The 25,193-nt window shown below is 43.8% G+C and overlaps 1 protein-coding gene and 1 pseudogene across 2 annotated transcripts in view; both read left to right on the plus strand.

The window, feature by feature from the left end:
• Positions 1–25,193, plus strand: part of Lama3 (laminin subunit alpha 3) — a 256,838-nt gene that overhangs the window by 37,504 nt on the left and 194,141 nt on the right. The window lies entirely within an intron of this gene.
• On the plus strand, positions 1,155–1,793 carry LOC110284756 (proteasome subunit beta type-3 pseudogene; annotated as a pseudogene).

Here is a 25,193-nt window from a genome sequence, read left to right on the forward strand (position 1 = left end):
GAGGAGCCAAAGCGAAGGGGAGGAACCAATCGGTCAAGAAGACTGGCCTGCATCACAGATGATGGAGGAAGTCAAACGAGAATGGGATGTCCTAAAGACCAAGAAAGACTGAGACAAGGAAGACAATTCCAGGTTAACAGTATGAGTCCAGTAAGAAAACAGCCCAAAAGGTCTGATTATAGTAAAAGATATACCAGTGGTCAGAATGTCTGCAAAAGCTGGCTCAGCATCATTAGTTAATAGGGAAATTCAAATCAAAACATGATAAGGGGTGGGGGAAATGGGGTGTTGACAGGAGAGATGGGGTGTCATCAGGAGACATGGGGAGTTGGCAGGGGAGATGGGGTGACAGCAGGAGACATGGGGAGTTGTCAGGGGAGATGGGGTGACAGCAGGAGAGATGGGGTGTCAGCAGGGGAGATGGGGTGTTGGAAGGAGAGATGGGGTGTCATCAAGGGAGGTGGGATGTCATCAGGAGAAATGGGGTATCATCAGGAGAGATGGGGAGTCAGCAGGGGAGATAGAGTGGTGGCAGGGGAGATGGGGTGCTGGCTAGGAACATGAGCTGCTCCCTCAGAGCAGTTCTCAGCACCTGTGTCAAGCAGCTCACGGCTAGCTGCAGCTCCAGCTTAGAGGATCTGCAACGCTTTTCTAGCCCCTGTGGGTACCGGTGTTCACATACACATATCTCCTCCCACATCATTAAAAATAAAGTAAATCTAAAAACATAACTACAACTGTAATAAGACATCATTTATACTGACTTAGGTGGTTATAATAAAAATTTTGATAGTAGCAATGCTAACAAGGCAAAGAAGCTGGAACCCATAGACACAGTTGGTAGACATGCAAAATGGTACAGCTGCTTTGGACACCTCACAAAGTCAAGCACACAGCTACCACATGACTCAGAGGTCTCACTTGTAACTTGTGCCCAAGAGAAAGGGGTGTGTGTGTCCACAGAGACCCTGCTCATCAGTCGTGACTGTACCACTGATCGTAAGAGCTAAAAGGTGGGAGAACTAGAAGCGCTAGCAGCTGCTGAATGAGTGAGCCTGATGCAGCATGCCCCACAGTAGGCTATTATCCAACAATAAGAGCTAGGAAATCACCTGAGAAAACCAGAGCTGGTTTGCAGGCAACGCAGTGGGGATCGGGCTTCCATTCCAATGCAATCATGTCTATTATGTCCTATAATGGAGGGGCCGTCATGGCCATGAAGGGAAAGAACTGTGGCCATCGCTGCAGACAGGCGTTTCGGGATCTAGGCCCAGATGGTGACCACGGACTTCCAGAAGATCTTTCCCATGGGTGACAGGCTCTACATAGGCCTGGCCAGCCTGGCCACTGGCATCCAGACAGTTGCCCAGCATCTCAAGTTCCGACTGAACCTGTATGAGCTGAAAGAAGGTCGGCAGATCAAGCCTTACACCCTCATGAGCATGGTGGCCAACCTCCTGTATGAGAAGCGGTTTGGTCCCTACTATACAGAACCTGTCATTGCTGGCCTGGACCCGAAGACATTCAAGCCCTTCATTTGCTCGCTGGACCTCATTGGCTGTCCCATGGTGACTGATGACTTTGTAGTCAGTGGTACCTGCTTCAAACAAATGTATGGGATGTGTGAGTCTCTCTGGGAGCCCAACATGGATCCAGAACACCTGTTTGAAACCATTTCTCAGGCCTTGCTGAACGAGGTGGACTGGGATGCTGTGTCGGGCATGGGCGTCATCATCCACATCATTGAGAAAGACAAGATCACCACCAGGACGCTGAAGGCCCGGATGGACTAACCTGTGCTTTGGTCCCATCTCCCTTTTGTTGTTTTTCTTTTTAATAAAATCGTCTTTCTTTCATGAAAAAAAAAAAAGAGCTAGGAAATCTCAATGAAAGCTACATAAGTAAATCCAGAGAACATCACAGTGTGTGAAGGAAGCCAGTAGGAGGCCATGTGTCCTGTGTTCCAGCTTGTGGAAAAGCCCATATAGGCAGATCTAGAGCAAGAGGAATTATCTTAGCGCCCACCTGGGGCTGGGCCATTTGGAGACAACTGCAGCATGACCACTAATAGATCCAAAATAGCTGTGTCATGTATGGAGAGAAGAGCATTCAACAGCAGGCCCATGCGTGTGTAGTCAGCAGTAAGAGTAAGAAGAGGAGCAGCTGCTGTTAGTGTGTGAATCTGTCAGATCTTACAACACTCATGTAAAAACACTAACATCAGCGACGTGCAAGTCATCATGTTGTTCTTGTTCCTATTGTGTGCACAGTACAGCTCACCCAAGAAATACTGCTAGAAATAACTAAAGATGTATTACCGTACCCTGGAAATCAAAAGGAATTGAGGTTTCTGAAATGTCATCTTCATTCATGTTGGGCCTTTTATGATAGAAGGGCCTCCTTATTTTGTGTTGTGATGGGAAGGGCGTCTCCTGACAGAATCTCACCATTGGATTGCATGTGATTTAGTTCACAGACAGAGCCATCATGGGTCCTAAAGCTGTAATCCTGACTTAGTTGTGAATCAGCTTGCCAAAGAGCCAAGCGTTTATTCAACTTCTATCATTAATGACCAAGATGCACCTATTATGTCAGTTTTTAAAGCAAAGGTCTGATTATATAGTCCAGAGAGCCTAGACCTCATAGTCCAACTGCCTTAGCCTCCCAGAACTAGGATTACAGCCACACACTAGTACACACCATTATCATCATGCCATTTTCTTTTTGAGGCACTGGGAATTGAGCTCAGGACCTTATCCATGCTGTGCACGTGCTCCACCGTGGGCTCCATGCCTACACTTACTTTGTGTCACTTTTACCTGAGGCTTTCTTTCTATAATGAGGAACTTTAACCCATCAAAATGATCCTCACTGAACGTAACCATACCTGTTGTACTTACAGTTCTTTTAAAGGCCATTTTTAAAAGACTTGCCTTTTAAAGCTTCCCTTTGATGTACTAAAGAATCCCTAATTAAGTTAAGAACACACCAACATAGCAACAAGTTAGAAGTTTGCAGCAGTGGGTCATGGCATGCATATTCATGAAGGTTGCAGGCCACCTAACTTTTGGTTGGCCAGGAGCAGCTGTGGATGTGGACTTCCGTCAGCCTGCCCTGACCTGTGCTTCATAGCCTGCTCTCTTGCTGGGTGGCACTTTACAGCACACTGAGCTGCTCTGTGACTCAGTTTCCCCATTTGTAAGCTGAGGCAACTGTACATACACTACAGGACTTTTGAGGTTTAATGAGTTAATGGCTTAAATTCCAGATCTCTTTAGGGTGGTGCTAATATTTATTTTTTTTTAATTTAACAAAATGAGTACTCATGATTAAAAAGAATAAGACTCAAGCTACATATGGTACTGTAGAAAAATTCTTGGAAAAGCTTAAGATATGGAAAAGTAACAAATTATATCAAGCTGAACACATTTCCTTTCTCCTTACATTGGAGCAATATGGTGTTTCAAGAAGTGTATGCTGTCAGGTATGGTTCCTATCTTATGCCCATTGATACAGTGAAAACGCCATCAAGAGGTTGGGTTCCAAATTTACAAATCATGTTAATATCTTAGCTCTAAGGCAATGTGAGTTCTGATGTGTGATTGGGAAATAAAATGACCACTGACTTGTCACAGCCAAATGGCCTTCTCTTAACTTGTTGCAAAGTTCGACAGAGATGAATTGAGGTCAGATTGACAGCTTCTGTTTCAGCTTGGGGTTGATTTCTTTGTCTTCTGGACTAATTGGTGATTTATTTTCCCCCACCACCTTGTGTGTATGTTTTTGTTTAAACAATATTTTAAATTCTCTTGACAATTTCATATTGTCATATGTTCATAGAACATATCTGGATTATATCCAACTCATTCTCCCCACTGGTTGACAATTTTTAAAATTGTTTTTATTGGTTTTTTTGTTTGTTTTGTTTTGTTTTTCTAAGTCAGTATCTGTGGGTCTGATTGTGAAGGGCAGCTTTGTTCCCCCAAGCTGACACTTCCTGGGCAGTTCTGAATCGTGGTGTTTCCTGGGGTTCCACAACTTCATCATGCCATATGTTATTCATGGGTTTCGGGCTGCATCTATGGGAAGCTTTGTGTTGTCTGGCCAACTACAGTCAGTTTGTTTTAAAGTTTAAAGTGAAATGTGGTGTTGGGCTATTGCAAGCAGAGTCTTGGGGGCTCAGGGCCATTTGCTTCTTCTGGACGCCTTGGTGGGCATGTCTGTAGGAGATAAGAAGGTAGGTTCTTGGGGTTCTACAATGGGTATGTCTGTGGGAGATAAGAAGGTAGGGTCTGGGGTTCTACATGTGGCTTCCTCCATGAACTCCTGACACTCACTTACCTGTTCCCTCTCCTAGGCTGGGGTCTAAGGAAATATGTAGAATACATGCGGTGTTGGTCTCCGTGCACCTGAAATAAGGGAAGCTTGGATGTTTTCAACAATTGGCTCTTCGTTGGGATGGAGAGAGTGTCTAGTAATCACAGGGAGCAAAATGTGCTTGTTTCTGGAAATTCACCCGAAGAAGATGTTTAAAGCATTTCTGTACCTGTTAGTACTAAAACTACTATCTCAGGGTTTCCATTGCTGTGAACAGACACCATGACCAAGGCAACTCTTATAAGGACAGCATCTAATTTGGCCTGGCTTACAGGTTCAAAGGTTCAGTTCATTATCATCAAGGTGGGAGCATGGCAGCATCCAGGCAGGCGTGGATCTGGCAGGGCCGAGAGTTCTACATCTTCATCAAAAGGAAGCCAGGAGCAGACTGTTTCTAGGCAACTAGGAGGAGGGTCTCAAAGCTCACCTCCATGGTGACATACTTCCTCCAACAAGGCCATACCTACCCCAACAAGGCCATACTTAATAGTGCCACTTCCTGGGCCAAACAGAACACACAAATAAAAATAATCCCTGACCCAGGCCCTTAGAAGGACTGGTGATTGGTTCAGAGGTTGGGAGTGCCAAGAGAAGGCAGCTTGGGCTCTGCTCTGAGAAGTGGCCTGGGGAAGGTGCCCACCTGCCTTCAGCATCACATGGAACAGGCAACAGCTGAGCTATCCCATTGGGTTTACAGATTAAAGGCTGCAATGCCACCTGTCTCACTTCCCTCCTGACTGGCTTTTCCCTGTCTCATCTTGAAAGCTTTATTTGATTCCTTTCTTCTTACCTGAGGGCTATTGCTGTGGCTCCAAGAGCTTTTTAAGTATCTGGAAACCCAGACGTTTAATGTCCCCAGCAGCACTGTTTATCCCATTGGGTGGAAGTTGATGGGAAAAGCCCTGTTTCCTGTCTCCCCATGGACCATTTCTGAAGGACATTCTATATAACTTAGAATATTCTTAAAATGGTAATATTCTTCTTATGACACATGACCTATTAGCTTTTCTCTGTCCCCATGTCCCTCTCAAATTTGTGATTCTTGAGACCAACCCATAAATAAACCATCTCTATCCAAGTCTTTGTCTCATACTTTAGAGAGGACCCAAGCTGATTCAGAATAGAGGGGCCCAAGGCCTGGGGTCTCCTCTCCCAGCTGTGTTCTGTGGATCCTGCCCTTATTGGCAGAGCCTTTGCTCCTGTCTCTGACCTCCAGGTGACCCTGGATGCATTTTCTGCCTCTGGGCCTTCTTTCTTTTGCTCTCCCCTTCATAGTGCCTCTTCTCTCCCTATTTCTACATCTGTCCTTCTCTCTCTGGCTTCTCATCTCCCATTCTCCTATTGCATTTTCCTCCAGGAGAAACTGTTTGTGTGTGTGTGTGTGTGTGTGTGTGTGTGTGTGTGTGTATGTGTGTGTGTAAGCATCCATTTATTTCCTGGGCTCATAGGCCACAAGGGTGTTCTTGTCTCCACCTCTCTCTCTAACTGAAGAGTGAGCTCCCAAGCTACCACTGGTGCAAACACTCCACACTTGGGGAATTCCTGTGTCCCATGTGCCACACCTTCACTGCTTGCCAAGCCTCTGATCTTTGAGATGGCGCGGCTCCCTGGTTGACAGCACAATGCAGCCAGCGGGAGCGTTCACATCCCCTCTTGCCTCTCACAGTCCTCCGTGCTAAGCAGGCTCACACCATCCTCTCACCAACTGCTACTGCCATGTATGTCTCAGGAGCTCCCAGAGACATGGATGGAGAAGGCAAGAGGATCCAGAGCTGAGGGGACTCCCTGCTTGTTCTGATTCAGGATCTATCTAAACGGTCAGACCCAGGAGGGTTTGGGCAGATGAAATCCTGACTGTGGCTCTAGCAAAGGGCCGAAGTAGGCAGAGTCGCCGGAACAATGAGCAGAGCAGTTGGGGTTTGCATACACATACATGGTCTTTCTGGAGACAGGCTCTGTAATGCCCAGCGCAGTTTTATAAAAGCTGGATACACAGCTGTATTGTTTGTACATGCTCAGTAAAGAGGCACTATTCCCCCAAGATGTGACAGATTTAATAATGGCTGATTGAGTCTGCAGATGTGGAAGCATGGACACAGAGAGCCAAGCACATTTGGAATAGGTTGGTCTGGCACCTTGCCTGGGCTGCCCAGCCTTCCCTTATTAGTTGGTCACTATGACAGCAGGCAGCATAAGACACAGTTTCAACTCATTACTCTCCAAGTTAGCAAGTCCCTTAGTTGTGGGCGTGTTCCCTTCCTTACAGCATCATCAGGCCCCTCTGCCTAGCCTCTGGGGCCCTGGCCCCCATGGGTCTACAGAAAGCAATGAGGACAAGGCACTCTGACCATCGGTCCCACTTGCTCCTCTGCTGGCTGTGGGTGCACCTTCGCAGTGCCTCCCAAGCAAGTTCCTGACCCCAGCTTTGTCCTGGCCACTCCGTTGTCAGTACCATCCAGCCCAGGGCAGGGAGTCCTTGGTCTTCACTCTGCTGTCTCCCTTTAATGAGTGGGTCTGTTGAAGCCATTGTAAAGTGCACTTATTGTTTTGCTTAGTGAGGTCTTCATGTAGAAATAGTTCTTGCGCAGCGTGAAGTGTTTCTGGATCACCATAAGAAACAGTGCGAATCCGGGGCAACACTTGAGCCGTTGGCTGGCCAGAGCTTGTTTTTGGCTTGCTCTGTCCAAGTGGATTGTCACAGAGAAGCCAACATTGAGTGGAATGTCTTTGTGGGGAATGTGCTAGGTCAAAAGGTTTCTTTCACAGGCTGCAAGGGATAAAGAAGCTACTTCCATTTAGCTCTTTTCCTTTTTGAAAATGTAATTACTTGCTTGCTTAGCAGTGGTTCTCAACCTATGGGTTACAACCCCTTTGGGGGGGGGTGGTCACATATTAGCTATCCTGTTTATCAGACATTTACATTATGATTCATAACAGTAGCATAATTACAGTTATGAAATAGCAACACAATAATTTTATGGTTGAGGTCAGAACAATATGAGAAACTGTATTAAAGGAGCTGCACTAGGAGGGTCGAGAAGCACTGGTTAGTATGTGTTTGTGTGCATTTGGAGGTATGTAAGCAAGACTGCACATGTACCACAGTGCATGCACGGAGGTCAGAGGATGCCTTGTGTAAGTCAGTTCTCTCTATATATACCCCAGAGACTCCAGGGATCAAACTAAGGCTGCAGGCTTGGTGGCCCACCAGCACAGCTCTCTTTTAAGTTGATTTGATTTTTTTTCCCCTTACAGCAAAAATATCTTTTGATGCTGAGACTTTGGTAGATTTTGTACTGTTTCCCAGGTAGTTTTCTCTAGAATGATTTGATTCTAGAGGCAGCAGGAGAAGGTTTGTGTCTAAATAGACGTAAGTATCCACACCTGTCCCTCTTGAGCACACCCTTCACAGCCACAGGCTATCTGAGGACTCTACCAGTAGCCGCCACCACTCCCACCCTCTCTACCTTTAGCCTCATCAGAAATAAAAGAAACTATTTTTCAATTTTATTTCTGAATCTACTCATAACCAGATAGACAGAGATACAGTGGTCCCCACAGGTTCATTTCTTCAGAGGTCACAGAGTCTGGTCCCAGATCCAACAATCTCAGCTCATCTGACACACTTCCTTTAAAACACGAAATGTTGTCCAGTGCATTGCTTTTGATGCATATAACTGTGCTATTGAGTCTAGTTTTGTGTGGGTATACACCTTACATTATTGAGACTCCACCCATGTTGATCCATAGGACTCGAATTCCTTGGTTTGAAGTTTCCAGGGTTGACATTTGTGTGGTAGTGAGATTGCATTTCTACATTCCCATATTCTACTATCAAATATAGTGTTGCCTTGCTGTAAGACATTTCGGGTAAGACATGCCTATGCCAAAAGTTATACCAACTATTTAGAATTAGTATTTCATTTTTCTAAGTAAATAATCTACTGGATCAGGATTATCCCCTAAGCTCTGAAAGCACAGGGAGCCCCTGCTGCAGCTCTGAAAGCTTTCTTTATATGCCGTGCTTGCAAGGAGGGTAGACTATACCAACACCGAGTTTTAGGAGAAAACCCTTTCTTGCCTATAGTGTACATCAACCAAGATGACACCCATGAGGGGATAGGCGGGGGGCTGGGTTTGAACCAAAGAAAGTGAGGGGATAGACCCTAGTATGGATGTCTGGGGTGATTGAATTTGGGGGTTCAATAGCTCACAATAGCCCCAGACTCTAGAATCCCTACCTGCTTCTTAGTGTTTACCCTTCCACGGATGCAGAACTCATTCTCTGGGTGATGAGGCTGAGCTGGGTTTGCTTTATGTGGCTGGACAGACAGCTTCTCCCCACTGAGCCCCCTTCTCAGCCAGTGAGCAGGGAGATTAAAAGCTACTCCTATACCCACTGGGATGCCTGGAGCTAATTATCCCCGGTTGCTGGCTCTAGTTCCCCATCTATCCCACATCCTATGTGGTGGGTCTGTCTGGCTACCCTGCCCACCTCTTTGGCTCCTTTCTGCTCTCTGGCCCTCATTCCTAAATAGAAAGTTCCACAGCTGGGTTCCAGGCAACTAAACTCAACTTCTGACCAAGGCTCAGCTGGGCATAGCCCCACTTCTGTTATTCATCAGGTCTGGAGAGTATAGAGTCCATGGAGAGCCATCCTCCTGCCTCCCATTTTGCTATGATTTTTCCTACATCAGAGCTTCCCTCCAGTTTTCCCACCCATTGTCCTGCCATGAAGAAGACCCTCTGAGGGGGGTCTTTACAACATCAGGACAGCCAGGTAGGAGCTCTGCAGTTCGGCTGTCCCCTGGGATCTCCTTTTTATTACAGTGGAAGTGACTTGGTTTAGGCCAAATGAACACAATCCTTAAGTCCTGGCTGCCTCCCACCATTGCCCTCAGCCAACTAAAAGCAGGCTGTGTCCTGGCTTAAGACTCTGGGTACCTAATGCTTCTGCTTCTACTGCAGTTCCTGGGGGAGGGGGGACAGGATAACCCAACACCCCCCACACACACTCTCCAGGTGAATATTTATTTAATTGTTTTTGTGAAGTTTTTTTTTAATGTTTTTTTTTGCACAGTACTCTTTGAAGCACAAGATGCAGACATCGAATCAGAGAGCAGGGCAAAACTGAGGCCTGAAGGGTGATTGGAGTCAGCAGACATCTTGGGGGCTGCAGTCAGGCTTCACTTGGGGTCGGTTTGAGTTGAGGGGGAAGTGAGGTTCTGAGGGGGTCTCTGCAGGTGTCGTACAGGGAAGCAAACCACACAAAGAGATAAGAATAAAAACTCGATTGACTTCCTTAACCTGGATCCGACCTCAGGGAGTCTAAGAACGGGCAGGTTATTCCCAATGTACTTAAGCCTAGCATAATTTAGAAAAAAGTTTTCTGGAGTGCTAGTCCCCTTGCACAAGGAGGTGCAATTACACTGAAACTCAGCTCCAGTGTCATTTCTTCCAAGAAGATGGGCTCTTGAGCTCTGCTACCTGTACTAGCTGAAGGGCTTAAGGGTCTGGCTTGGTCTTGGTCATTCAGATAACATAAAGGTCATTTGGGTTATTTTCCATCTCTGATCCTGGTGGGGAAGCTTGGGGGAGCCTCTGGCTCTAAGAGTCATTTAGATTACTACCCACCTCCAGTCCTGATTGTAGGAGCTTGATATGGCTGGCCCAGTGCATAACACAGATCTCCAGGCTGTTAATCATTTCCAACTCTCAGCTTTCTGGATAGAAGGACAGGGTTTTTCATCTTTTCCATTGGAAAGACAATCTTATGTGTTTAACATTCCTGGTTTCTCTGGAGATCTGTGGGCACAAAGGACCTCCCTGCTCTGCTCCCAACAAGGCTTACCGAGCTATCAAGTAGACACTGGGTACGCAGCTATGAAGTTTATGTGAGAAGTTGGCTGGAGGAAGAAATGGTTGTCAGTGCTGTACTGTGGAAGTGATGTAAAGGGGGACAGAGGGAGAAGGGGGCTGAGCTGGTTCATGGCCATCTGAAGCTACCTGGGTGGGATAGGATGTAAGGGTGTGGAAAGAAAGGCCTGTGGGTGGAAGGAGAGGTTTTTCTCTTTTGAAATGATAGACCCACTTAAAAGCTAACGGGATGGATCCAGTAGGAGGCCAAGAGAGTGATATTGAAGCATAGTGCATGGGATGGCTTTTGAAAGGCAGTTTCTCCCTGCCCTGGTCCAGAGGGAAGCAAGGCTAGTGTGCACATGCTACTGTAATCAGATTTGTGTAAGTAAGAGAAGATATGTGTACACACATGTGGATGTGTGTGTGCTTGTGTCTGTGTGTAGTTTTGATGTTACTGGTGAAAGAGAAAAAATAGCTTTCAAGAGTGGAAGAGACAGAGATTCTCAGGATGCTGCAGAACAAAGAGAATCAGGGTTGAGACTCCGGGAAGCTGCGCAGTCAGACCCTCTGCAGCAGAAAGCCTGGAGCCCACTTCAGGGTCACTGCAGAGGCTGCATGCTGCTTGCTGTCACTTGTCCTGATCACTTACTTAGCCTTGGGTCTGGATACGGGGCTCTCTAGGTTCTTGCTGGGATCAGACATTGTCCCCAGAAGCCAGACAGTGCTGCTATCTACCCTACTTCTGGAAAGAATCTTTGGATCCTTTAGTGTCTCTGGACATGGGTCCAGCTGCCTTCCCTGTAGGGAATCTGGGAAAACTGGCAGCGAAGCATTTAAAGTAGGAGTCACAGTCTGTCCACAGAGACATTCAGGTGCCAGGAAGGACATTCAGCTTCCCAAAAGTCAAACAGGAGTGACAAATGCCTGGACTATGGTCCCTCTCTAGCTAGACTCTGGGCAGTTACTGTGTGGAGCCCACACCTCGGGAGGACGGCCTCCTAATCGCAGAACTTGGCTGTGGTCTTTCTCAGAGATCAGGTGAATGTTATTGTATGGTTTCTCATTGTGATGAGCAATAGAACAACTTGTGGCCTACACCTGTAATCCTAGCACTTGGGAGGTAGAGACAAGAGGATTAGGAGTTTAAGGCCATCCTGGACTAAATTAGAACGTGAGTTTCTTTTATCGTATTTGAAACTAAACTACCACTCTCTTGGGGTTCATATTCAAGAAGAAAAGACAGTAAAGGTCATAGGATGGTCTGAGAATATTTGATTTCTAGCTGGCTGGTTTGAAGCCACACTTCATGTGACAGCTGGTTCTCAAAATCATCATGCTGACTACTAAAACTGGAAACACTGAGCTAGCACCCAGGGCCAGCCACCATTATGCCTTCTAGAAATACATAGCTGTAGTCAAAAAGCTTTGAAGCACTTGAGGTATCTCCAGACCCTTTATCTCCTTCACATATTGAGGCACTCTGATGTGGGCACACCTATTTACAGTGAGTGACTCATTAATCCCTTATAGCGGGAGGAGAAAGGCAGAGGTGCAAAGTGGGGAGGCAGGGAGAAGGTGATAGGAAAGGCATTGTCTTAGTTGAATAGGAAGAATAAAGTGTTAATACTTTGGGTGATAGGTGTGGATTAGCTTAATTCAATAGTTGTGAATTGTAGGCTGGGGTGTGGCTCAGTGGGAGGGTGCTTGTGTGAAGTCCTGTCTTTAATCCTCAGCACTACAAACCACTGTTGCTAGTATTGCTGTTATACTACTGCAAATCCTATTGAGTCAAAGCTTCATGCATTTATTGTGGCATCATTTTGTATCCAATTACTAATTAAATTTGTTACTATCTCATAAAGAATAAAATTGGCCAATTAAAGAAGGATTTGAAGAATTTACTGGTAGCAATTAAAGTCTGGTTGGTTCTCTTTGTTTTAGGTAAACATGATAATGCAATTTCCCTTTGTCATGATGTGTCAGGTATGTTCTCAGGCAGCTTAGTTCAGTGAGTGAGTCAAATGTTGTACTGACTTCCTTGTAAATTAGCAAAACAGAAGGCAAGAATGAGCAAATAGGCTTTATAAGGGGAGTCAGTCTTCAGGCATAATCCTCCCAGACAGCTGAAAGTTTCCAGAGAGTAGGAAAAAGCACAGGACTTACTATAGGATGGGGCTCAGAGATCCTGTGTGTGTGAGTCATATTTGGTTGCTGTGGTAGAATACCATGACCAAAAACAACTTAAAGAAATGTTTGTTTTGAGTTGTGGTCCCAGAGGAGGAAGCTGAGATCATATCTCTAACCACAAACAGAAACCAAGAGCAAACTGGAAGTCCGGCAACACTGTAAGCTCTCAAAACCCACTTCCTGAGATGAACTTTCTCCAGTGAGGGCACACCTGAGAAAACTTCTACAACCTTGCTAAACAGTGCCACCAACAGGAAACTGAGTGTTTAAACACACAAGCCTGTGGGGGACATTTCTCATACAAACCACTAAACTAGGTTTTATAGGGCTTGTCTTAGGGTTTTACTGCTGTGAACAGACACCATGACCAAAGCAACATTATAAGGACAACATTTAATTGGCTTACAGGTTCAGAGGTTCAGTTCATTATCTTCAAGGCAGGAGCATGGTAGCATCCAGGCAGGCACAGTGCAGGTAGAGCTGAGAGTTCTACATCTTCATCTGAAGGTTGCTAGCAGAAGACTGGCTTCCAAGAGTCCAGTCTTAAAGTCCACTACCTCAGTGACACATCTACTGCAACAAGGCCACACCTTCAAATAGTGCCTGCCATTCCCTGGGCCAAGCATATATAAACCATCACAGGGCTTCATCTAATTCATAATCACTACCAAATCTATTTGCAAAAATATTCTCCAATAGCAGTTTAGGCTCAAGTTTACACTTTAAGGGATGACTAAATTCATAAGAACTGGGAATTGTGGTCTAAGCTGTCAGTTAACCCCACGTGTTAAAAAATTGCCAGTATGAAATGTTTTTCCTTTTGTATATATATATATATATATATATATATATATATATATGCTTATGTATATTTGTATCTGTATGTGTGTATGTTTATGTGTGTGCCTATGTGTGAGTGTCTGAATGTGTGTATGCTCATGTGAGTGCATGTTCATATGTGTGTATATGTTTATGTGTGTATGCTCATGGTGTTTGTGTTTGTATATGTGTATGCTCATGTGTGTGCATGTGTGTGAGAGTGTCTGTGTGTGTGTGTGTCTGTGTGTGTGTACACATTCATGGAGTACATTGGGCAATGTTGCACATCTTCCACTATCATTTTTTTTCTCTACTTCATCTTTTGAGGCAGGGTCTCTCCATGAACTCTGAGCTCACTGATTGGCTGGTCTGGCCAGCTGGAGAGCTCTGGGAACCCTCCTTTTTCTTTCTTGCCTTCAGTTCTATGGTTAATGATGTTCATGCCTGACTCTTACATGGGTACTGACTATAGATATAAAGTTAGCTTTCACTGCACCCTGAGCTCACTGACTGACTGGCCAGAGAGCTCCAGGATCCTTCTGTCTCTGCCCCATTTCTGTGTCGCTCTAAGACTATTGATTTGCACACATATGTATGACTCTTACACAGGTACTGGCAATCTGAATTTAGGTCCTCAACCTCATGCAGTAGGCATTTACTGTCTGAGCATCTCCTCAGCTCCTCATCCTCGTGCAGTAGGCATTTATTGTCTGAGCATCTCCTCAGCTCCTCATCCTCGTGCAGTAGGCATTTATTGTCTGAGCATCTCCTCAGCTCCTCATCCTCGTGCAGTAGCATTTACTGTCTGAGCATCTCCTCAGCTCCTCATCCTCGTGCAGTAGGCATTTACTGTCTGAGCCATCTCCTCAGCTCCTCATCCTCGTGCAGTAGGCATTTACTGTCTGAGCATCTCCTCAGCTCCTCATCCTCGTGCAGTAGGCATTTATTGTCTGAGCATCTCCTCAGCTCCTCATCCTCGTGCAGTAGGCATTTACTGTCTGAGCATCTCCTCAGCTCCTCATCCTCGTGCAGTAGGCATTTACTGTCTGAGCATCTCCTCAGCTCCTCATCCTCGTGCAGTAGGCATTTACTGTCTGAGCATCTCCTCAGCTCCCTAGTATAGAATTTAGATGTAAGGCGTCCATTTTCTTCTTGTTGATTATTTTCTCCTAAATTATTGGCGACCCAAGCCTTTCTAGATGTTTTACTGAGATATGGTCTGTCTCCATAGCTGACTGCTCTCAAGTCTTCATTGCCCCTCCTGCCTTTGCCTGCAGAGTGATGGGTTTGCAAGTGTGTGCCACCGTGCCCAGTGGCCCATTTCTTCAGCTTAATTTTTTGTGTGTGCTGGGATTGGGATCTGAACTCAGAGCACGAGACAAGCACTGTGTTACTGAGCTGCATGTCCATTCCAGAGGAGAGACAAGCATCCCTCAGCTGTTCTGATTACAGAACGATTCTGTTCCAGTAAAAAAGAAAACCATGGGGTTAGAGTGGTGCAGGAGACTAGGCTTAGACTAAGTTTGGCCTAGTATTTTGATTTCTCAGGCTTTTGTGATGTTTTTCAAAAAATTCAAACTGACACATAAAATATGCACATTTACAGAGTTACATATATTCATATATATGTGCATGAATATATACTGTACCATGTTCAAGTTGAGATACACATATCTATCTTCTCAAACATCATTTCTTTATGGAAAACATTCAAACTGTGTCTTCCTTGTCTGTGGTCACTTTAATGTGAACTAGTCTACTAGACTTATTTATTCTAACTATAAGTTAGTTCCTATTGCATCATTATCCAACCAGGATGTTATAGAATCTTAACTTTGCTCTTCTTACAGCTTGTGCCCAAATATTGTCTGCCTGCTAATTCAAATCTTCATTGCTTAGACAGAGTGCAGGGAAACTTGGAGTGGGTTTTCTATTCTGGACAGGTTGGCATGCGGAATGAAAGGTAGAATACCCTCACAGGTAGAAGAGGACATGTGAGATGTTTGATCAAAACACCCAGAAAGCCTCTGGTGGCTTGTCCTCATCAGCAGTACAATGGGGTCCACTCAGAAAGAGATGTTAGGGTCGAAGGTCACTTACCACTTTTTGGATCCTATCTGGACAGTTTCTGGAATGATCTACCTTACCTCCTTGCAAGTAAGCAGTTCTTTCTGGTAGCTAGTAAGAAGCTGAGAGCGTGTGTCCTTAGAACTTGACCAAACATGCCTTTCTGATGAGAGAGAGGCCTGACCAGAGAATGTTCCCGAATATATGAAATGTCACTGTTGAGAAAGACAAAACCATGGCAGCGGGGTGGGGGTTTATCCCTGCAGCAAAAACAAAGCTCAAACAGTCCTGAAAATGATAATTTTATGAAAATGTTCATGTTTGAGGGAAATACACACTGAAGTATTTAACAGCAAGTGTCATGAAGTCTGTTACTTTCAAAGAATTAGACCCCTGTGTGTGCACAAGTGTGTGTGAAATATGAACCACCGAAGAACCTAGTGAGAGATGGGTGTGCAGTCATCACATACATGTGAGGTCTTCTGTAGGGTTGCAGACTGTTCCAATTAAAGCATCAGGGAAAGTCATTATTAAAATGCTTCTTAATGGAACAATATACTCATTAAATTCACTTATGAAATCAATGTAATTACTCATTAAATAAGTACCCAAGTATGATGCTCTTGAGATTCACTCTGTAGTTGTTTGCCTGCTAGTGACTGCCTCCTGAACCCAGCAGCAGAAACAAGGCTTTTGTTTTAATTGGTTAATATATGCATTCATTCATATATCCATTTATTATTCTGTTTATAGTAAATTCCTTTTTTTTTTTTTTTTTTTTTTTTTGAGACAGGGTTTCTCTGTAGAGCCCTGGCTGTCCTGGAAATCACTCTGTAGACCAGGCTGGCCTCGAACTCAGGAATCCGCCTGCCTCTGCCTGCCTCTACCTTCTGAGTGCGCCACCACGCCTGGCGTAGTAAATTCTAATCATTCATAGCAAATATTCAGTTCTGAAAGGCTCTGAACTGAGTGACTGACTGAGGCAAGCTGTAGTTTCAGTGGCTTTGAGAGAGACAAGAATCTGCTTCTTGCCTTATCTCATCCACTCACCTTGAAATCCTTTGAAGTCTAAAGGCCTTTTAAGTATCTTATCTCCTTTATCGAAGCATTATTTAAAAGGCTATCATGGATCTCTTTAAGTAGAGCCAAGCCAGCTTTAGTTTGTTATAAAAGCATTTGAGAGGAGATTACACGTCTTTAATTTTTGCCATTTCTCTCCCACCCCTTATCTTGGCCCATCAAATACTTACTTAACAATCCCCTTTGCTCCCCAGCTCTCTGCTCCTCTCTGCCCGCTGCCGTCTGTTTCTATCTCTCAAGGCAAGTCTCAAGGCTGATGTGTGTGCTTTGAAGTATTTTCAGTGGTAGGAGATCAAGCTTAAGAGAGTAAGCTACTTAACAGAAGCAGCCAGTTAGGAGTGTATGCTATGGTCAGTCAGGAGAAAGCAGACCTCATCTGCTGATTTACCATACCTAAGCCAGGTTGGAAGCACCCAGAGACCACTCACTACTGGGCAACAACTTTAGCAAGTGCCTATGTCAGAGGGCATTTGCTGCTGAGTTGGCGCACTGTGCAAGAGTAGACAGCAGGTTTCCACTGTGGTGGTGGTAGATCCACCAAACCATGCCAGTGGAATGAGAACTGAATGCAGCCTACCAGAGCACGTGCACACGTGCATTAAGAAACCTCAGAATCAGGTCCCCAAACAAAAACAGAAAGGACACTTTTTAAAGTGGAATATCCTGTCTGCTTGGTATTGATGGTGAATAGGCTTAGTATGTTCATTAAGTTTGTACCAGCTAATAGGTTCACAGAACAAGCCAGTGGGTGCCCTACCTGCTTACTGAGATGTTTCTCTCCTCCCCCCACTCCCCAGTGCGTCTCATGTACCCCAGGCTGGCTTCAGACTTCATGTAGCCGAGGATGACCTTGAGATTCTGGGTCTCCTGCCTCCTGGTTTATGTGGCACTGCACTTTGAAGCCGTGGCTTCCGACACCTGAGTGCCATCCCTAGTTCTGACTGGGGATTTTCTTTAACTGCAGTGTTACAGAAGAACAGAGTTTCACCTTGGAGCCAGATGACGCTAAGCTCAGGAGGCAGTGGTCACTAATTATAATCTATTGACTATTTTGTAGCAAATGTCACTGTAAGAGTTTGGTGGGAGAGAGAAACATGCTTAGAAAGATTCTTGTTGCGGCCTGCCCGCAGTCCACAACACGAACGGTTCAACTGAGAATGGCAGTTCGAGCTGAAAAGAGAGGAATCTAGACGGGGCGGAAGAATGAATGGAGCTAAGACAACATTCTGATCAAAGCTCAATTTTACTATTTTCAGACACTCAGTTATAAAGGAAAGGGGAGGGAACCCAATTTCCCGCCAAGTAACTCAGGGTCCAGTAGCAGGACGAACACGTGTGTGCCTCCAGGCAGCAAAGGCAGGGTCCAGCAGTAGGCGTGGCAGGACGAATGAGCAGGTAGCTCCACCCTTGAGCAAGCAGGTTCCAGGCTGGGGGAAGGGAGGCCACATCTCCTCCCATTAGTTAACAAAACAAACAAACAAACAAAAAAAGGAGGCTGGCCTGAGACAGAAAAATTATTTATGTTCAATAGTTCTGCCTGAGTTCTTAGGGCTAAAGAAAAAACCTGTTTCCGTGGGATTTCCTAACTTTTCTAATGGTAAACTGTATTTGGCTAAGACTGTCTTTATTATCCTAGTAAACCACTAACAGAATAGGCTCTGACTTTATAATGCTAATTAGTGCTGAATAGGTACCTGTTTGCATTTTAAGTAGGGCGTTGGAACCCTGGCTAAGTTTAACTAAACAAATTTAGAATAACACTGAGCTAATATTCCTCCGCAATTTTTGATGACAGGCAGGGAAACAGGGAGAAGGGGTAAGACTGGCTCTTTAGTACAAGGCCAGTTGGCTTTTTTATTTGGGTGGGAGGCAGTGAAGGGCTTGCCCTTACAACAGTAAGGTCTCCAACCTCTCTCCCCCCTATTAATTAAGTTTAAATAGGCAATTCTTAACAGAGGTGATCAAATGATTTTTTTTTTCATCCATAGATGAGTGGGCCTTTAACCTTGACTTGGGTGGACATTGACCTGATTCCTCCTGTGAGTGTTATAACAACTCACATCTGTGGCTCTTGGTATCTTTTGGGGAGGGGAGGCAGAGCCTTAGGTATTTTTGGTTTTTAGCTGGAATCAGATACCAACCTCTTTCAAATCAGGTGTGTCGCACAGGGAACTCAGAAACGGTCAAGCTGGACCTTCCCTCCGCAGTAATCTCCTGCGCCAAGCGGTACCCATACTGTATTCATATGATTATGAATCAGTATCGTAGTTCTGAGCTATGCGCGGTCTCTATATGAGACTTGTCAACCTCAGATTTAACAAGAATTATGTCAGTATTAACACCATGGATTGTAGTTAAAATAGGAGCTGGAGGTCTTTCCTCTTCATCCCTGTTATTCCCTAGCCTGAGGAACCAAGGACACCTTGCAGTAACAGCAAGGGTGAAAAGCCAGAGGCCAGCTAAGGGACTAAGCCCATCTCTATCAAAATAAGAACTAATCTCTGTAAATATATGAAATTTCTACTTCCCTAGCTCTCCTGGTAAATCTAAATCTTATCTTAGACTGAAAGCCACATGCTGGGATGTCCTTGGAAGGGAGATTAGCAGTACCACCTGTTTGCTCTTAGGGGCGGAGAACCGGAGAATGTAGATTGACCTGCTTGAGAAAAGAAAGAAATCTAAACAATGAGAGAGTAGCACTGTAAATTTTCTGTTTGGAGAAGTCAAGGTACTTTATTTAGATGCAAATTGTAAAACTAAAGCTAATCTCCGGCCTCCTGTAGGGGAAAGGCTCAGAGGAAAACAGTGTCTCTGGGAGCTTCCACTCCCAGCTGAATTCTAAGCACAAGAGGAATTTTAGTCTTTAGAATGATACTTACGAGAAGAGACAGAATCTGTGTTTACCTGATGAATTAATCTCTCTGGTAGCCACCGTGCTCCATCTTCATCTCGTGAAAAAACACAAACCGAGCCTCTTCCCCAGATTAGAACTGGATCCGGACCCTTCCATTCATTAGTCAGGGCGTCCTTCCATTTTACCAATGCATAAGAATTAGAAGTAACTGGGTGCCAGTGGCGTTCCGCTGCAGACTGACCCTTAATGTCAGTTTGCAAAAAGTTTAGGACAAATAAGGTGAAGGCAAGATGAGCCTTTGGTGACCTTGGGGGAAATGCTCTGAATTAACTTTGCTAGGTAATTTAGAATATAGGAATCTCTAATAATTGAACTGAATATTAGACCAGTCTAAGATTGAGTTAGAATGGCTGGTCACACTGAAGAAGAGTGAAAAATCATTATGACTCTATTAAATGACTAATTTTACTAAGTCTGAATATACAGTCTCTGATGTACTATTGCCATAAAGTTAAAAGGCTAGAAGCTAGTCTAAACTGGAAAAATGACAAGCAAGGATGGATCTAAAACATGAATTTAATCTTTTAGTCCTTTTAATCAGGACACTGAGTTAACTTACCTGTCAGCTCAGCACACGAATTACCAATATGCCTCTGTAGAGTTCTGTGGAGAGAACCTGTTTTTCCCTTTCCTAATAAGGTAGCTGTTTTAGGATCAATCTATAAGCCAATAAGTAGACCCTTTTAAAATACTAAAAAGCATTTATTAAATTTGACATTTTAATCTCAAATTTTGAAAATAAAGGTATGTTTTAAATAGTGTGCATGTAAATGCACTAAATAGTATATATGGGGATACAATTTTTCTCTTTTGTCTTTTAAGAGGTTAAAGTTTAAAATTTTACAATATCTAACCTTTTGAATTAATAACTTGTTGGACAAAACATTTAAATATTTGGCTGTAAAGGGGCAGTGACTAATTGCACTTTCAATCATTTTTTTTTTTTTTAAGGAACGGTTGTAACTAGAAAGCTTGAAAAGTTATTAAGAGTCACACGTGCATAATTTATTTATTTATTAACTAGAAATATGTATAAGCAATTGTAAATGTGAGAATAAATAGTACCTGAGGGACGAACAATTTTAAGTAATTATGAGCTCAGAGATATAGCATTGACTATTAATATATAAATTAAGGTTTGATTGTTCAGCATTTTAAAACACCATCTACAGCACACAACCAGATTATTTGTGTTGGGAACAGGGGCAACTGTGTGTCTTAAGACTTTGCCCCACAGCAGCTAGTTGGGCCCACGTGGGCCAACGATTGGCTGGGAGGATGAGAAAAATGACTTTACAATAATGTTTTTTCTGGCCGAAGAATTGTCTTGGGCACAACTAATTTTTAATTACCAATTAACAACAATTATAAAAGCTTTCTTTATTTTTTGTAAAACCTTTTGTAGTAAACTAAAACACTAAATAATAAAAGGATACTGTCTCTGAATCTTTTGGGTGAGAGCAAGGATTTAAGGTAAACTTCCCTTGAGAAGCATTAGTTAATAAAATACTTTCCACTTAGGAAACAATATATACTGAAAGATTAAAACTTTTGGCTTCTTGTAAAGAAGCAGAAACAATAAACATTTTTCTTACATAATGTAAAGCTATATTAGCCATACGTAGAGGCAAAATTTTCTGGTGATTACCAGTTTACTAGAAGCAAAAATCTTTGAATTTAAGCATTATTTTAAACATCTGAATAGATCTGTAACACTGTTAAAAAGAAATTTTCTTGAACACAGGGAAAAACTTTTTTAGGCATTGTTTGCAAAACAAAAGAAAGGGCCACAAGCCGCTCTGGGGCTGCCCAGAGCCCTGTATTGACTCAAAGGTAAAATACTTTTTAATCTGAGCATTAATCTTAAATTTGCAATCAAACTGCAAGCTGCAGTCAATGGAACAATGGCAGTTTTAACCATAATTTTTAAGTTTTTGTGCAAGGTTAGGATAATATCTACAACTTTGGGAAAGCAAAACCTATGTTTAAAACAATTTATCACTGTTAAAATCAATATTAGAAGCATTACTATCATATTACGAAGTTTGGATATCAATTAATACCTATGAATACCTATTAAAGCAAGCTTTAACGCTTTAATAAAGAGGCATTGCTTTATATCTTATCTTAAATTTTACTATTTAGGATAGGAACCACATTAATCATTATCTAAACTAGAAATATCTTAAGAGACTCAGCCTCTGAAGCTTAATCTCAAACTCTAACTCGCTTAGCCGTGTGTCCCTATGAGTAGCACCTCCCGAAGTGGTGACTATAGGTGAAGCGGGAGATTCGCAAGAGGACCAATTCTCATTAAGGTAATGGGCAATTCCTCTATCTGAGTGATTTTTGTTAAAATTCAGTCCATCATCAGAGTTTCCACATTTATCAATTTTTGAGTTAAGAAGATCTTTTTCTGAGGAGGCCTTCTCTGATAGGCACTCCTCCTGAGATACCGCAAGCTACGTCTGAGGGCAATTTAGCCCTGGAGAAGTTGCATCTTTTATAGCATCATTTACAAGCGCCCAGAGACCTAGGGTAAAATTATCTGTCTGAGCAATATTCAAGGCCTCACCAACTTTCTCCCAGGTTCCACAATCTATCGTTTCTTCTTTCTTGAACCATGGACAACAGCTATCTATCTTATCTAAAAAATTTCTTACTAATTGTACTTCAAGCCTTACTCCTCTGGCCTGAAACAACTCCTGAAAACTAAAAACAACCACCTGATCCATGACTTTAAACCCTTCCTTCTTCCACCTAAGCAGCTTTCTAAAAAGCTGCGGCACACCGCCTGTCTCCGTATCTAGTTCCGATTAACGAGCTGCTGACCCAAGCAGAAACAGTGTTGGGTTAGCACTGATTCAAACTTGATTCGTATCCTACCGCATCCTCAGCAACACTTTACAAAACTGAAATTTTAGGCTAGCGCTAGCATGTGTACCTGTCCATTGCTCCGATGCTCCGATATGAAGATCCTTTCCTTTCTTGTGGAGCTCCACACAGCAGTCGTTTCTCTTAGCATCCCTCTGCCATTCTTCAGGTCCCAGTTCTGGCGCCAACTGTTGCGGCCTGCCCGCAGTCCACAACACGAACGGTTCAACTGAGAATGGCAGTTCGAGCTGAAAAGAGAGGAATCTAGACGGGGCGGAAGAATGAATGGAGCTAAGACAACATTCTGATCAAAGCTCAATTTTACTATTTTCAGACACTCAGTTATAAAGGAAAGGGGAGGGAACCCAATTTCCCGCCAAGTAACTCAGGGTCCAGTAGCAGGACGAACACGTGTGTGCCTCCAGGCAGCAAAGGCAGGGTCCAGCAGTAGGCGTGGCAGGACGAATGAGCAGGTAGCTCCACCCTTGAGCAAGCAGGTTCCAGGCTGGGGGAAGGGAGGCCACAGATTCTTGTATTCAAAACACTTCATTTATCATTTATCTTATTCTCATACCTAAGTGACAATTTTGACAGGACTGAAACAGGTGTATAAGCAGTTAGAAAGACCATATTTGTTACAGCTTTCCAAACATGAGTTCTTGAATTTCCCATAAATCCTGTCACTTGCAATCATGGTGTGTGTCTTTTGGAAACCTCTATTTCTACCTTTAGCTGTTGCTTTATGATGTTCAGACCACCTTGTAATTCTGGTGTTTCTGTATCAAGCAGGCCTCTCCCCTGAGTGATGGTAGACAGTGGGGTTACCCTCATACCCAGGTCAGTATTATTTCCAAAACTGTGAAGCACAAGGCTGAAGGGAGCAGGACTGGCTGGGACTCAGGGCTGTCAGTTACTGCTGGGACAATCTTTGTTCCTTCAGAGAAATAGCAAAAGGACGTCTTATCATGAAAAATAGATGCAATAAGGGAATGGTGTCCCTCAGAGTCAGGCAAGAGCCTGTGAGGTGCCGCTGAGCACTGGTCCTTTCGGGAGGACCATAAACCCCAAGGACCTCATTTTTTCTTTTTCTTTTCTTTTTTATTGGATACTTTCTTTATTTACATTTCAAATGTTTTCCCCTTTCCAGGTCTCCTCTTTGGAAACCCCCTATCCCATCTTCCTCTCCTTCTGCTTCTATGAGGGTGCTCCCCCATGTACCCATTTCTGCCTCCCCACCCTGGCACTCCCCTACAGTGGGGCATCGAACACCCTCAGGTCCAAGGGTCGCTCCTCCCACTGTTGTCCAACAAGCCCATCCCCTGCCACATATGTCACAAGTGCCATGGGTCCCTCCATGTGTATTCTTAGGTTGGTATTCCTGTCCCTGGGAACTCCAGGGGTTCTGGCCAGTTGACACTGTTGCTCACTCCATGGGGCTGCAAACCCCCTCGGCTCCTTCATTCCCTTCTCCAATTCCTCCATCCAGTCCCCAAGCTCAGTCCAATGGTTGGCTCTGAGCATCTGCCTCTGTGTTTGTCAGGCTCTGGCAGAGCCTCTCAGGAGACAGCCATGTCAGGCTTCCATCAGCAAGCACTTCCTGGGATCCACAATAGCATCTGGGCTCAGTGGCTGTATATGGGATGGATCCCCAGGTGGGGCAGTCTCTGGGTGGCCTTTCCTTTAGTCTATGCTCCACACTTTGATTCCATATTTCCTCCTGTGAGTATTTTGTTCACCCTTCTTAGAAGCACAAAAGCATTCCTTCTTCTTGGGCTTCATATGGTCTGTGAATTGTATCTTGGTTATTTGGAGCTTTTGGGCTAATATCCACTTATCAGTGAGTACATACCTGTGTGTTCTTTTGTGACTGAGTTACCCCACTCAGGAAGGTATTTTCAAGTTCCATCAATTTGCCTTCAAATTTCATGAAGTCATTGTTTTTAATAGCTGAGTAGTACTCCATTGTGTAAATGTACAAAGGGATACAAATTGGAAAGGAAGAAGTCACAAATATCACTATTTGCAGATGATATGTTAGTATACTTAAATGACCCCCCAAATTCCACCAGAGAACTCCTACAGCTGATAAACAACTTCAGCAAAGTGGCTGGATATAAAATTAACTCAAACAAACCAGTAGCCTTCCTATATTCAAAGGATAAACAGGCTGGGAAAGCTATTAGGGAAATTACATCCTTCACAATAATCACAAACAATATAAAATATCTTGGTGTGACTCTAACCAAACAAGTGAAAGATCTGTTTGACAAGAACTTCAAGTCTCTGAAGAAAGAAATTGAAGAAGACCTCAGAAGATGAAAAGATCTCTCAAGCTCATGAATTGGCAGGATTAATATAGTAAAAATGTCCATCTTACCAAAAGCAATTTAAATATTCAATGCAATCCCCATCAAAATTCCAACACAACTCTTCATAGAGTTAGAAAGAGAAATTCTCAAATTCATTTGGAATAACAAAAAACCCACAATAGCAAAAACTATTCTCAACAATAAGAATTTCTGAGGGGAATCACCACCCTTGACCTCAAACTGTACTACAGAGCAATAGTGATTAAAAAAAGAAAAAAACCCTGCATGGTATTGGTACAGTGACAGACAGGTAGATCAATGGAATAGAATTGAAGACCCAGAAATGAACCCACACACCTATGGTCACTTGATCTTTGACAAAAGGAGCTAAGACCATCCAGTAGAAAAAAGACAGCATTTTCAACCAATGGTGCTGGCACAACTGGCAGTCAACACATAAAAGAATGCAAACTGATCCTCTCTTATCTCCTTGTACAAAGCTCAAGTTCAACTGGATCAAGGACCTCCACATAAAACCAGATACACTGAATCTAATGGAAGAGAAAGTGGGGGAAAGCCTCAAGCACATGGGCACAGGGGGAAAGTTCCTGAACAGAACACCATTGGCTCATGCTCTAAGATCAAGAATCAACAAATGGGACCTCATAAAATTGCAAAGCTTCTGTAAGGCAAAGGGCACTGTCAAT

Source organism: Mus caroli, unplaced genomic scaffold, assembly GCF_978045245.1.
Source record: "Mus caroli unplaced genomic scaffold, Mus_caroli_1 scaffold_19, whole genome shotgun sequence".
NCBI classification, from domain to species: Eukaryota; Metazoa; Chordata; class Mammalia; order Rodentia; family Muridae; genus Mus; species Mus caroli.